The sequence below is a fragment of the Durio zibethinus genome, chromosome 13, assembly GCF_047325235.1.
Source record: "Durio zibethinus cultivar Kanyao isolate XHJ-2024 chromosome 13, ASM4732523v1, whole genome shotgun sequence".
NCBI lineage: Eukaryota > Viridiplantae > Streptophyta > Magnoliopsida > Malvales > Malvaceae > Durio > Durio zibethinus.
Genome location: NC_143174.1, coordinates 16,790,028 through 16,805,701, shown reverse-complemented (window position 1 = coordinate 16,805,701; position 15,674 = coordinate 16,790,028).

Here is a 15,674-nt window from a genome sequence, read left to right as displayed (position 1 = left end):
TGTAAATTTTTTGTGTAAAAAATGCTAATGTATGAGTCAATTTTTGTGGTGTCCTCAGATAGGAATCATTTGCTAACAATTTTTGTATCGATCTTATCAATAGGAAACCAAATATATGTTTCGTTCATTTTGTTCAAGTTTTGGATTAGCTTGGTTCTATTATTATTTTTTTCTTTATTCATACAAGTTTAAGCTCAGTGAGTCATGGTAACACAAGCTCTATGGATTTACTTTAGGTCATTCGAAAAAAATTAACCAATGTTTGATTTGACTAAAATTGATTTGATCTAGCCCAATTAACTAGGCTGAGGATTTACCTAGTCACTTAGGAATATCTCAAATTAAATTAACTTGAGAATCCATCCATGTTTCAAGTCAAATTTTGTTAAATTAGTTGGGGTATGGGCTCAGAGTAAATGTAAGCATCATTGGATGAGCTTAGTTTGATTTCTATATACAAGCATAAAGTACAAGTGTGAGGTCAATTTAGTCATAGCTATTGGTAATAAACTTTTTAGTTATTCATATTCCACATCCTTGAGATGATGTTACCATTCATATCTTGTAACTTGCAGGTCACATCACAGATGATCTCCTTAACTATATATGGTTTTTCTCAGGTCAAGGCTAATTTGCCACCTTGATCATCCATTCTTAAAGCTTTAACTTTTTTAAGAGCTAGGTCATCTTTCCTGATGCGCTTATGGTGGACATTTTTGTTGTAATAGTTGGACACCCTTTGTTGATAAACTGCTATCCATGTTAAAGCTACATTTCTTTGTTCTTCAATGAGATCTAAGTCAACCTTTAGAGCCTTCTTATTTTCTTCTTTTAACCCTAATTCAACTTTTTAACTCAAAAGGTCAATCTCAACTGATACCATGGCATTCATTCTAAATGTCAAGTAGAACGTGATTTCACTTATGGGTACTTTAATGGTTGTCCTTAGGGGCTATTATACCCTGGTAGTTTATCAGTTTATTTTTCCATCATCTTGTTGAGTCTCTTTTATAGGGCTTCTAATATTATCTTGTTCATCACTTAAACTTGTCCATTGGACTAAGGGTAGTCGATCGATGTGAATCTTATATCGATGTGAAAGTTTGAACACCATTTCTTTAACCTTAGGTTTTTGAATTATTTGCTATTATTTATTATTATAGACCGAGGTAGGTCGAATTTATAAATTATGTTCTTCCATACAAATTTCTTGACTAGGCCCTTTATCATAGTAGCTAAGGCTTCAGCTTCGAGCCATTTTATGAAGTAGTCTACTACTACTAAAATAAATTTTCTATGACTTATGGCTAGGGTGAATGATCCAAAAACATCCATTTTCCACAACATGAAGGCAACGGACTAATGATAGAAGTGAGCTCGATCAAGGAAAAATGTTGTACATGAGCAAACCTGACATTTATCATACTCTCGACCAATTCAGTCATATCCTTTCTAATGGTGGGTGAATAGTACATCCATAAAAGGGAGCTAGTCAGCGATGCCCAAGGTTTAACCTCATTCAAAGCAATAAATGAGACAAAGTACTAGGATAGGTGTGAGGTAGCCTTATAGAATTTTATTTTAATTTGGATTTTATGAACTGTTAGCTCAATTTTGTAGAGATGTCCATCAATAAAGACTTTAACGTTTCCTTATTTCAGCATGTACAAAGGTCCAAATGGGCTCAAAGTAAAAAGATTTAGCTTAGAGCCCCTTCTCGCAGAAAAGACAAGGTTACCAATCCTACGGTGGGTAGACCATCAGGCACTTTGACCCAGCATTCTCCCACCAGTTGAAAGATAAAGTCCATAGCTTATTAGGATTTTTCCTTCGTAGCACCTCTTTCCACCATGAAACCAAGGTTTAAAATCTCTTTTTTTACCTTAGAAAATCTTGAGGTAAGGCTGTTAAGGCCCAACTCAGAGAGGATTTGCACAAGGCTAAAGTGTATTCTCATCGATGACCCCACAGAGAACCTCGACGTGACAAAAAGATTCTACAAGGTCACAATCCTTCCCTTTTTAAGCGCTGCTTGACTTCATCTTAGCTTTTTCATTATTCTTTATTTTTTTTAACCTAAGTCTGAGCTCATTTTATGTAGTTCAATAGAAGCTCCCATCTCAGCCTTTAGACAACACCAGCCAGGTCTTTTACCATGCTTACCTTATCATGGCTTACCTATTCAAAGTTGATAAGGATATGGCTACCCTGAGTAAAGAGCATAAGAAGAGCTTGGATGCTCTAGCAATATCAAATCAAGCCTCAACGTGTCTCATAAGAAGAAGGTTGAGTAGAGGAAGAGGAATGATGAGCTAACAATGAAGTTGGAAGTGGTCCTAATTGAGAAAGCCTCGATTGATTCTATGAGAGAGTAGATCGAGTTTAAGCTTAATTATGCTCAAGCTGAGGTTTGAGTTAGAAGTTAAGGAGAAAGAGAAAGAAGAATTGAAAAAAAAGTTGTTGAGGACTCTAAGGTCTTCATTGAATTCATACAGTTTCAAAGTGGAGTTCTTTAAGGACAATGTGCTTGGTGCCTTTGATCTGGCCAAGCATGAGGTGCAATTCAAATTTGTCAACATCAATCTCGACCCCTTTGATATTGATATCAATAATATCATATTGAGGCCTCCTCCAAGTTAGCCCGAGAAAGAGGAAGAAGAAGAAGACGATGATGAGGCCATGGATGCCAAACTCGAGGTAGCTTTGGAGACCAAACATAAGGTGGATAAGGTTGGAAAGGTTGAGGTTATTGTTGCTGTTTTCGTTGATGAGGGTCTTACTTTTGCTGGTGATATTATTGACACAAAGTTTATTTTTCTTTTTAGCTTTTTATAAATTTTTTGTTTTAGAAATGTTGATGTAAGAGGTCAATTTTTGTTGTGACTTCAAATAGGAATCATTTGCTAAATATTTTTGTACCAATCATATCAATAAGAAATCAAATATATGTTTTATTCATTTTGTTCAAGTTTCAGCTCAATTCGGTTCTATTATTATTTTTTAATTTATTCATACAAGTTTAAGCTCGGTTAGTCATGGTAATGCAAGCTCTATGGATTTACTTTGGGTCATTCAAAAAAAAAATCAATCCGTGTTTGATTTGACTAAAATTGATTTGATCTAGCTCGATTAAGTAGGTTAAAGATTTACCTAGTCATTCAAGAATATCTCAAATTAAATTAACTTGAGAATCCATCCAAATTTCAAGTTGAATTTTGTTAAATTGATTGGGGTATGAGCTTAGAAAAAATGTAAGCATCATTGGATGAGCGTAATTTGATTTTTATATTCAAGTACAAAGTATAAAGGTGTGCTCGATTTAGTTTGAGCTATTGGTAATAGACTTTTAAGTTATTCGCATTCCACATTCTTAGGATGATGTTATCATTAATATCTTGTAACTTGTAGGTCGCATCATAGATGATCTTTTTGACTACATATGGCTTTTCCCAAGCCGAGGCTAATTAGCCACCTTGGTCATCCACTCTTAAAGCTTTAGCTTTTCTAAGCACCAGGTTATATTTCTCGATGTGCTTACATTAAACCTTTTTGTTGTAATAGCTGGACATCCTCTGTTGATATAATGCTATCCGTGTTAAGGTTACATTTCTTTATTCTTTAAAGAGGTCTAGGTCGACCCTTAGAGCCTTCTTATTTCTTTCTTTTGACCTTAATTTGACTCTTAAGCTCGAAAGGTAATCACAACTAGTACCACAACTTTCATTTCAAATGTCAGGTGTAACGAAGTTTTGCTTATTGATATTTTAGTGGTCATTTGTAAGGCCCATAATACCCTTGGTAGTTCATTAGCCATTTCTCTTTTGTTTTGTTGAGTTTCTTTTTTAGGGTTTCTAATATTGTCTTGTTTACTACTTTGGCTTGTCTATTGGATTGATGGTGGGTAACTGATGTGAATCTCAAGTCAATGTGAAGGTTTGAATACCATTATTTAAACCTCTAGTTTTTGAATTGTTTTTCATTATATGTTATTATAGATTAAGGTAGGTCAAATCTACAAACTATGTTCTTCCATACAAATTTTTTGACTTGGGCATCTATCGTAGTGGCTAAGGCCTCAACTTTAATCCATTTCATGAAATAGTCTATTACTATTAAGATAAATTTTCTTTGACTTATGGCTGAAGTGAATGATATGAGGACATCCATTTCCCACTGCATAAAGGGCCATGAGCTAATGATGGAAGCAAGCTCGATCAAGGAAAGATGTTGCACATGAGCAAACCTTTGACATTTATCTCATTTCTTAACCAATTGAGTCACATCCCTTTTGATGGTGGGCTAATAATAGCACTTTATAGGCTAATAGTAGAAGTCTAAGGTGGTTTGCACATATTCTTTCATGGATTTCTTGTAAGACATAGTCTGTTGCTTCTTTATCAATACATTTTAGATAAGGTAGGATAAAAGATATTCTATATAATTTTTCATTAATCTATCAAAAAGCCTTCTCATTATTGCTTTAGCTTAGATCTTTCCTGATCCAGGTCATCCAAGTTTATTTTTTAATGATTTGTCCTATGAGCTTTTCCTCGATGTTTTTATGTATCAGCTAGTCTATCAAGACTTGATTTGAGCTCTCTGTTGTTATTCTTGAAGCCAATTTAGATAAGGATTATGCTAGTGAGTTTTCAAACTTTAGTATCTTTTTTACTTTAACCCTCTTAAAACCAATCACTAGGGCCAATGCTTTATCCAAATATTTTTGTATTCCTTCTTTTTGAGCTTCAAACTCCCTAGTTATTTGATTGACCACTAATTGGGAGTCACTATACATGGTTATGTATTAAACAGCTTAGCTACCAACCTTAGGCTAGCTATCAATGCCTTATATTCTATTTTATTGTTGGATGTCCTAAACTTAAACCTCAAGACGTATTGATGTTGCAGCCTTTCCAGGCTAATTAGAATAGGGCTAGCTTTTTCACTTTGGTTCATGGTAGATCCATTAATAAAAAAATCTAACTTTTTTAGTTTAGGGTTTTTTCATTTTTTTCGGGTTATCTTTCAAACTGGGTTAAGGTAAGCTTTACAACGAAGTTTGCTAATACTTGAGATTTCAAGGTTGACTTGGGTAGTATGTGCAGGTCAAATTCATTGAGCTCTATTGCCTACTTGATTAATCTCCTTGACATTTCTAACTTTTGTAAGACCTATCTCAGTGGTTGATCAATTAGTACGTGGATCACATGAGCTTGAAATATGGCATGAGTTTTTTGGTCGAAGTGACAATGCATAAGCTAATTTTTCTATACCGTTGTAGTTAATTTATAGCCCTGTCAATACTTTACTCATAAAATAAATTGGTCTTTGCTTCCCCTCTTCTTCTTGAACCAAAACCAAACTGATGGCTTGGTCTATGGTGGCCAAGTATAAGTACAAGATTACATTGAATCTCGACTTGATAGGATAAGTGGAAAGGATAAAAAGTTTTTAAGTTTCTGAAAAGCTTTTTGGCACTATGGGATCCACCTAAACTCAAAAATGTTTTTAAAAATTTTAAAGAATAGCAAACAATATTTTGTCGATTTAGACATGAATCTACTTAGAGCAATTATTCTTCTAGTTAGCCTCTGTACCTCTTTTATCAATATCAGTGCTTTCATGTTTAGGATAACCTGAACCTTTTCTGGGTTCATCTTTATTCCCCCCTTATAAAGACTTTTTCTGGGTTCATCTTTAATCATATAACCAAAAAACTTTTTCGACGTGACCCTAAGCATATTTACTCAAGTTAAGTCTCATATTATACTTTCTTAAGGTGTTAAAAGTCTCTCTAAGGTCTTCTGAATGCTCAGTCAAGCTTTTACTTTTGACTATCATGTCATCCATATATATTCCATGTTACGATTGATTTGATGTCTAAAGACTTTGTTGACCAACCGTTGATAGGTCGCCCCTGCGTATTTCAATCCGAAAGGCATCATCTTGTAACAGTAAAAGCTTTTCTTAGTAATAAAGGTCATTTTTTTCTCATCATCCTTTAGAATTTTAATTTGGTTGTAATAAAAGTAAGCATCTATAAAGTTGAGAAGGCCATGCTCAACAATATCATCCACTAGTCGATCTATGATAAGGAGGGAAAAACTATCTTTTAGGCATGCTTTGTTCAGGTCAGTAAAGTTAACACACATCTTCCATTTTTTATTGTACTTTTTTATCATGACCACATTGGTTATCCATTCAAGGTAAAAGACCTCTCTAATAAAGCTTGCTTGTAATAGTTTACTACCTTTTCCTCAGTAGTCCTTTATCTTTCTGGGGCAAAGGTTATCTTTCTTTATCGAATTGGTTTTACATCAAAATTGGTGTACAGCCTATGAACTATTACCTTGGTATCAATTCTAGGTATATCAAATGGTGTCTAGGTGAATAGGTCGATATTATTTTTCAAAAGTTGGATTAATTGATCCTTGTACTAAAGTTTAGTTTCGATTTGTATATGTTTTGTAGGGATGTTATCCTAGAATGGTATAGCTATGAGATCCTTTGTCGGTTTAGGTCAGTTTTCATTTGAATTTGATTTTTGGTCAATTTTCTATTTTTGTTCAGTTAAATCGAGATCATTTCTTATGAAGACAGACCCCACATGATGATTAGTATGTTATTGATAACTTGTTGAAATATATTGTTAAATTGGTATTATTTTTCATTTCAAGCTATATTTTGGCTGACGTATTAACTCAGTCTAAATTACATGCAATTGTTTATACTTGCTTACAAGCTTAGTTATCTTTTAGAGTTACTTCAAAAAATTTTTAAATGAAACAAAAGATGTCTTTTCATTTAAGCTTAAGAGCTCAGAGTGACTTAAAAACGTGCTTTCATCAGGTTAATGTTACGTTGTATATCTTTGGTCATGGTTTTTTTATTTTTATTGTTTGCTCTATTTGCCCTTCTTTCATAACCTTAATCTCTGTTGAACTACCAGTCTATTTTTCAGTCTTCCATTTCATTATTATGACATAACACTATCGTGCCATAGACTGGTCTCCCCTAACCTTTCCAACCCTTTTAAGTGTTGAAAATTAAACTTTTAAATGATGAATTGAGCCTATAAACCACATAACAAATTGGCTAGGTCGGTTTAATATTATATTGTAGGCAAATGGGACATCCATAACCATAAATTCTATAACCGAAGTGATAGTCCTTAATTTTGTCCCTAGAAAGATCGGTAGCTTGATTGTTCCTTTCACTAGTACATATTCATTTTCAAATCCTACGAGTGTTTTTGTGATCGATTGCAGCTGATCTTCACTAATTCCAATTTTCTTCATGATGTCGTAGTATATAACATCAGTCGAGCTCCATTATTGAATATGATTCTTTTGACTATATAATTATATACTATAATTGTGATTACAATAGTATCATTACATAGATACTAGATTCTTTCCAAATCTTTCAAGCTGAATGAGATTGATTCATCTTTCTAGTCTATTTCTTTTTTTGTTGAGGTGCTTACAGCCATGATCATGCTTGGATTAAACTTTATTTTGGCTGAGGTTGAGCTGCCTCATATAATCACATTAATCACTCCAGCGATTGGCCTGTTGTTATTAGTTTGGCTTTTTTCTTGTCTTGGCTCATCTTTTTAGACTTTCTTTCTTTCATTTTCTGGTTTTCCTTCCTTGCCTATGTTGGGTTCTTTTTTATCTTGTTTGTAATTTATTTTAGGTTGACCTTGTCTTTCACTGCTCTACAAACCTTTTCAACTGACCTCTCACAATCAGAGCTTTGATTTTATTTTTTAGGTCAACAAAGTCTTCAGTATTATGGCTTGTGTCCTTATGAAAAGCATATCTTTCAGTCAAATCCCTTATTATGTTTTGTCTCGATAGCTTTGACTATCTGCGCTTGAGATTTCTCTAAATTTGCATCTTCTCTTGAAAGATGTTCAGTGCAATGTAGTTTTTTTTCTCTATTGAGGCTTCTAGCCCTATGTTATCTCCTTTTTAAGGGAAGATTGTAAAAATCTTTACCTTTTTTATGATCGAGAAGGGGGGATAAGCCTCTCTTACCTTTGTTGTTTCTCGTTTAGCTTCGACATTTATCTAATTTTCAACTACAAGTAGGACATTGACTAGAGTGTTAGGTGGCTCTAGTGACAAGATCAGCTTTAGATGGTATTCTTTGTTATTGAGTCCACTTGTTAGGGCAACTACAGTGGCCATTTGCTGCATGTTTTTTACTAGAAAAGCTTTTGAGTTAAAACTTATGATGTAACTCTTAAAAGATCCATTACGACCTTGGTAGATTGACATCAAACTTAAAGTTGTCTTCTTCATTCTTCAGCTACTTACAAATCGAGATAGGAAAGAGTGATTAAGTTCTTTAAACATTGTGATTGATCTCAGTTTCAAGCTGCTGTACTAAGACCAAGTTGCACCCTTTAGGGTGGTAGTGAGGCCTTTACACATCAAAGCTTTGTCTGCACCCTACATCATCTGAAGTACCATTTGAACAAAGCTTTGATTTGTAAAAGCCTCGTTACCACTCCAAAAAGTGCAACTTGGTCTTGGTACAGCAGCTTGAAACTGAGATCAATCACAACATTTAAAGAACTCAACCACTCTTTCCTATCTCGATTTGTAAGTAGTTGAAGAAAGAAGAAGACAAATTTAAGTTTGATGTCAATTTATCAAGGTCGTAGTGAATCTTTCAAGAGTTACATCACACTTTTTAACTCAAAAGCTTTGCTAGTAAAAAACATGAAGCAAACGGCTGCTGTAGTCACCCTAACAAGTGGACTTAATAATAGAGAGTACCATCTAAAATTGACCTTGTCACTAGAGCCACCTAAAACTCTAGTCGACGTCTTACTTGTAGCTGAAAGGTAGTTAAATGTCAAAGCTATAATGAGAAATAATAGAGGTGAGAGAGGCTTATCCTCCCTCATCGATCATAAAAATGGTAAGGATTTTTATGATCCTCCCCCAAAAAAGAGATAACATAAGGCTAAAAGCCTCAGTAAAGAAAAAAACTACATTGCACTGAACACCTCTCGAAAGAGGATTCTGATGCAAATTTAAGAAATCTCGAGCTCAGATAGTCAAAGCCGCCAAGACAAAACACAATAAGGGATTTGACTAAAAGATATGCTTTTTAAAGGGACATAAGCTATAATACTGAAGACTATGTTGACCTGAATCCTTAATCATCTTTTTTAATTCCTTACAAGATTCAGGGATTTTTGCAAAAGGAAACACTTCTTTCATAAACTCTAATAATACAGTCAAAGAGTTTTCTATCCATCCACATGAGCATTTCAAGTGAAAAAGATGAACACAAAAAGATAACAATGAATGCTTCAATCTCTCAAAAAGTTCTTCATTCATATCCTCAAGCAACCTATAAAACTTTGATGCTTCTTCTCTAGGTTATTGGTCACTTACACCTATCCCATGTTCACCAAATTCATTCATTTCAACATTACACTGATTAAATCCATCATTTTACGAAGACAAATTATAAAAATGTGGTTATGAATGTTAAAAGTATCTCATAATATGCCTTCAATGTCATCTGCTATAAAAGGATCATGTTGGTGTTGGAGAGTCTTTGAAGTTGAAGAAACTCTAGTGGAAGACCTCGACAGTACAAACTTTTCATAAAGATATCAATTAACATATCCTAGGACAAATCCAATACAAATTAAATGTTCGAAAACAACTTCACACATTTGCCAATCGATATTAGCACACTTCACACATGGGCATAATATCATATTATCTTCACTTGTATTCTCAAATACAAAATTAAGAAAATTTTTCACCCTATCTCTATACTCTTGACTTTATCTTAGGCTTTTGCATCCAACTCTTATCTATTTAGTACTTGCTACATTATCATACCAAATTTATATAAATAATTTATATGAAAACAAAGATGTAAAATATTTAAGTTACTATGTTTTAAACAAAAAAATAACAAGACTAGTACTTACAGAAGACCAGAACTCCTTGTTGTGAAGTATTTTCTCAGCTACTTGATATAAAGCATTTAAAACTCTGCTGTTAACCCAAGCATTACCCTAGAGTATTTGTAGTTGGGGTTGAAATAAGGTAAAATTGATTCAGAGAAAACCCATAAAAAGAAAAAAATGAAAAGGAAAGGGAAGTGGATGATGGGTTCCAAATGGGTATTTAAGAAAGGTGGGTTTTTGAGAAAAATTTTAAACTAAAAAATATATCACAAATTGCAAAAGCTAAAAAAATAGTAGAATGAAGTAAAAGCTAAAGTAAATAAATAAGGAATAGTCGAAATAGGGCTTTCAAAGACAAAGCTCGAATACTAAAAGCTGAAAGAAAAGGAAAGTAAATTGTAGTTGGTCTAGAAAAAGAAATAGTAGATTAATGAATATGAAGCTTGAAGTTGGGGATTGGATGTGCTAAGTTTGCGGACAATTATATTGGAGTTTGTAAGATACACATACATACATCTGACAAATAGAGGCGTTTTCAACAAAAAAATGCCTTTAATAATTTTCTTTTAAAAATTTTTTGAGATTATTAAAGGTATCTTTTACTAAAAACACCTTCAATAATATGTTATTGAAGGTGTTTTTGGCAAAAAATGCCTTCACTTATTTTTTATCAGTGAAGATGATTTTCTACCAAAAATACCTTTGATACTCGTCATAACTTTTGACTAAGAGATTATTATAGGCATTTTTTTACTACAACCGCCTTCACTAATTGCCTCAAATTTTTAATAGCTTATTTATTGAAGGTATTTTTTACAGAATTCACCTTCAATAATCCCCTTAAATTTTAACGAGATGATTTTTAAAGGCATTTTTTACTAAAAATACCTTCAATAATCTCATCTTCAAAATTTTTAAAGAAAATTATTGAAGGCGTTTTTTGTATAAAATGCCTCCAATAAACAAGGTATTGAAAAAATGGACCAGATTATTAAAGACGTTTTCTGAAAAAAATGTCTTCAATAAATTTTTTTTTAATTTTTTTTTGGGATTATTAAAGGTATCTTTTCGTAGAAAACACCTTCAATAATCTCATAGTAAAATTTTAAGGGGATTATTGAAGGCATATTTTACTACAAATACCTTCACTAATTCCTTCAAATTTTTTGAAAAAATTTATTGAATGCGTTTTTTGCATAATACGCCTTAAGAATCTCCTCCATTTTTATCAGGAGAATGTCAATGAAGGCTATTTTCTACCAAAAATACATTCAATAATCCACTCTAATTTTTTAAAGAAATTTATTGAAGGCATTTTTTTGCATAATATGCCTTTAATAGTCCCCTTAGATTTTAACAAGAAGATTTTTTAAAGCGATTTTAACTAACAACGCCTTTAATAATCTCCTCTTCAAAATTTTTGAAGGAAATTATTAGAGGTATTTTTTTATAAAATACCTTCAATAATCCTCATAATATTTTTGTACAAAATTATTGAATGTGTTTTCTAAAAAAAATCTCTTCAATAATTTCTTTTTAAAATTTTTTTGAGATTATTAAATGCGTCTTTTAGTAAAAACGCATTCAATAAACTTGTAGTCAAATTTTAAGGGGATTATTAAAGGTGTTTTTGCCAAAAAAACACCTTCACTTATAATTTTTATATTCATTCCCCTATCTTGAACATCGAAATCACAAACTGCTAGTACAAAAAATGATTAAAAGTTACATTAATCAACCAAACCAAACCCCATAAACACTTTTAATTTGACTTTTGGTTTTTTTTATCTCTATCGTCACTGTCGATCTTCAACAACTCATCACCACATACCTCTCTATTTACTGGTATGTCCTTATTTTTTTGTTTATTGTATTATTTATATGCTTCGATAAAGGTATTTGTTTTTAGTTCCTTACTATTTACATCTACATATATATTTTTATTCATTTCACCGTAACCTTAGTCATCCAAGCACCTTTCATTGCATGTATGGTGTTTTTGTGTAGTTTGGTTTAAATATTATGGTTTGCTGAATGGTGTTTTTGAATAATGTTTCTAAATGGTTTGCTAAATGGTGTTTCTGTACGTAGTATGATATTGGTTATGTTTTATTACATACAGTGTGAAATTTAGACAGATAGTTTGGTGTATTTTGTATAATTATGATCAAAATTATAGGTATTATAGACTCCGAACAACATACTTCTCCTTCTACTGAATATGCACAAGACACACCTATAAGCCAAAAAAGAAAAAGAAGGGGCCGAAATAAACAAATTAAAGAGAGTGACACAAAAATCCACGTAGACTTTAATCAAAGTGGGTAGCCTATGTTTGATAAAGCTACCAAGTTGGCTACTCATATTAATGCTGTCATCCGTAGTAGCATTTCAATTATGTACACCAATTGGTGATGAGTTTCTGACGATAAAAAAATAGTTGTAGTATGTTTGTTCAACTATTTCATAAAATTTGTTAAATGATCATTTAACTTAAATTCAATGTATTCATACTAATTGTGTTAAATTTTTTAGGAACAGTTCGACGTCCCAATTGACTATAAAAAATATGTGTTGCAATCTGCTGGGAAAGCATTCAAAGACTTTAAAAGTAGATTGACAACCCAATATATTTTACCATTCGCTAATCAAGGTGATGTATTGGCTGTTCCACCTATGTCATATGTAAATGTTATAAATGTTGAAGATTGGAGAAATTTTGTTCGAGATCGACTATCAAAAGATTTCTCAGTACACAAACCCATTACCAAAAAAATTGTTTATAAGATTTTATGGAATATATTCAATATGTTCATATGTGATTTACGTAATTTCTTTCTTTTATAGAAAATCAAAGAAAACCAAAGGAATATTTGAGCCAAACAAATATATCACCATCAGACAGCGAGAAAGGGATATGCAAATATCAAGTCTGAGCATGTAAGTATTTGCACACTTGTTTTATACTCATAAATGAATATTTATAAACATTCATTTCATAGATTCTGATTCTTATATTATGGTAATTTATTAGGAATCAGCGAACTCTGGCACCGAAGTTTTCAAATAGGATGTCCAGAAACAAAGACATCTGTAAAATGATAGATCTTCTATAGATGAAGCAATCGAAGCATTGTCTAAAAAGATGGTATGTATAACTGCTCATTAAATCACATATGATTGGCATTGTGGTTGTATGCATGACTCTATACTAGCTTGTATAGATTTATTGTTACAACCTATCTTATTATTGTCTTTCATGATGATTATGCTACCAAAGTTAAATCTGGTGGACTGGTAACCCAGTATGGTGAAGATCCATTATCTTTAGCATTAGGAGCTAAAGAAAAGCTTGGTCGAGTTATGGGGTTGGTAAATTTGTATTGCCATCAAAGCTTTTTAGTAATCAACCCAAAACCCCTCCAATGACAAATGCATAATATGAAGCAATCATTGAGCAACAATAGCAACAACTTGATGACCAATAGCAATACCTCAATGAGCAATGTAAAGACTCGTTGCTTTGGAGGTTATGTTGGCAGCAATGCAGCATAACATATATGTAGGGTAGTCGAATAGCATCATCCATATAAGACAAGCTTTCATTACAAGTCAGGCAGGGAACCTAACCTTTGCTACCAGCCATGAAGTATGATTTTATTTATAAGTTTAATATTTATTTGTTTATTATATTTATTGATTTGGTTTTAATACTTATATTTTATTATATATTGTAGTAAAATGTTGGGACTCAGAGTATGACCCTTGCTCAGGCTTGCCATGGATGAGTTATCTAATTATTCACTCAATCATTTATCCGGAGGAAACTGCATAACCATTGAGTTTGAAGAAAGGTTATTTGATAAATCATCATTTTCTTACGTTGGTGTGGATGAGGTTAAAGAATTTTGTGAACTGGATGAAATATCAACTATTGATACTATTTCTTATATACGGTTAGCTTATAAATACAAATATGCAAACTCAATATGTATTAATCTATATTACGGTGTATTACTAACTAGTATTGTTGATTGTTATTGTGCAGCTTCCTATATAGAAGGTCAAGGTGAGACAAATGACCCATAGATTTAGATTCATTGACCCCAACTTCAATAGTATGCATAGTGGCATAGTCACTTTTCATGCTAATTATGTGATTGAATGCATAAAAAAATTGACTAATTATTATTTGCTCCCATATAATGTGCAATGAGTTATATTCATATAAATAATTATTCCAACCTTACCCGAATATGATATGATGCCTAATCTGAGTATATCATTCTTATTATTTTGTAGTCATCATTGGTAGTTATTATGATTAATACCAATTCCTTAATGTCATACTTATTTAATTCAGCTCAACCAACTGTGATGCCTAACCCCGAAATTTAAATTTTTATAAAGAGGTATTACATATTATTATATTATATATTTTCTATTTCTTCATAAATAATTTATTTATGTATTAAGTAATTTTTTTTCTTTTCAATTTAGGGTAATATCGACATTTGATAAGAAGGCAAAGATAAAATGGGTGTCATTACCGATAATGTGAAATTTATTCTTTTATGTTGAGTTTGTGTAGAAAAATGTTTCCTAAACCCACTAAATTTAATTTTTAGGTATTTCGTCAACTCGGATATACTGAATGTGGATATTATGTCCTTCGTTTTATGTTGGAGATAGTTTTATATGATTTTATGACCACACCATTCAAGGTTAATATAAATTTCATAAAGTTGTTATATCTTAAAAAAAAAAAAAGCTAAATTATGTTCTCATTTATTAATATTTACTTCTGATTTTATTTTAGTGGTTGAAAAAAGAAAGTTTCACAATAGAGGAACTTGATGAAGTTGTAAAGAGTGGTTTGAGTATGTATTATCATTTATTGCTAAACCTTGAGGTTGGACATTGTTGGTTGAGTGTAAATATATGAGAATCATTTGTTATAATGTTTTTAACATGCCATGTTGAATGGATAATTTAAGTTCGTAGATTGGGGTATTGATTTAATATTATTGGTATATATTTGTTTTATCTGAATACACATATATTTAGTATGATTATTTGAGAAAAGTATTTTTATATGGTAATGTTATCAGTTTTAAATTTAGATGTGTGGTCAATTTATTGAAATACAACAATGTTCATAATGTAAATTCCAAAATGTAATTCGTGGTATCATATATAAACCAAATGTTTTTTGGGCATAAATCTATAATTGATTTCACATATATAATTAAACCAAAATTTTTTTAATGGTATTACTGAAAGCATTTTTAGCCAGAAAATGCCTTGAGAAAATGCCTTGAATAATCCCTAACAAAATGTTATTGAAGGCATTTTAGGAAAAAAAATGCCTTCAAAAATCTGTTTCAAATTTTTTCAGGGATTATTGAAGGCATTTTAGACCAAAATTATCTTTAATAATCCCTTATAAAATTTTATTGAGTGGATTATTGAAGGCATTTTTTGCCAAAAATGCCTTCAAAAATTTGTTTCAAATTTTTTCTATGATTATTCAAGGCCTTTTTTTGCCGAAAATGCCTTCAATATTCTATTTCCAAAATTTTTTAAATGGATTAGTGAAGGCATTTTTGCCCAAAAAATGCCTTAAATAATTCCTTACAAATAATCCCTTCAAAAACCCAAAAAATGCTAAAAGAAGGGATCGAACCTATGACTTTATGATTAACAATCGTATAATCCTTAAAATTCA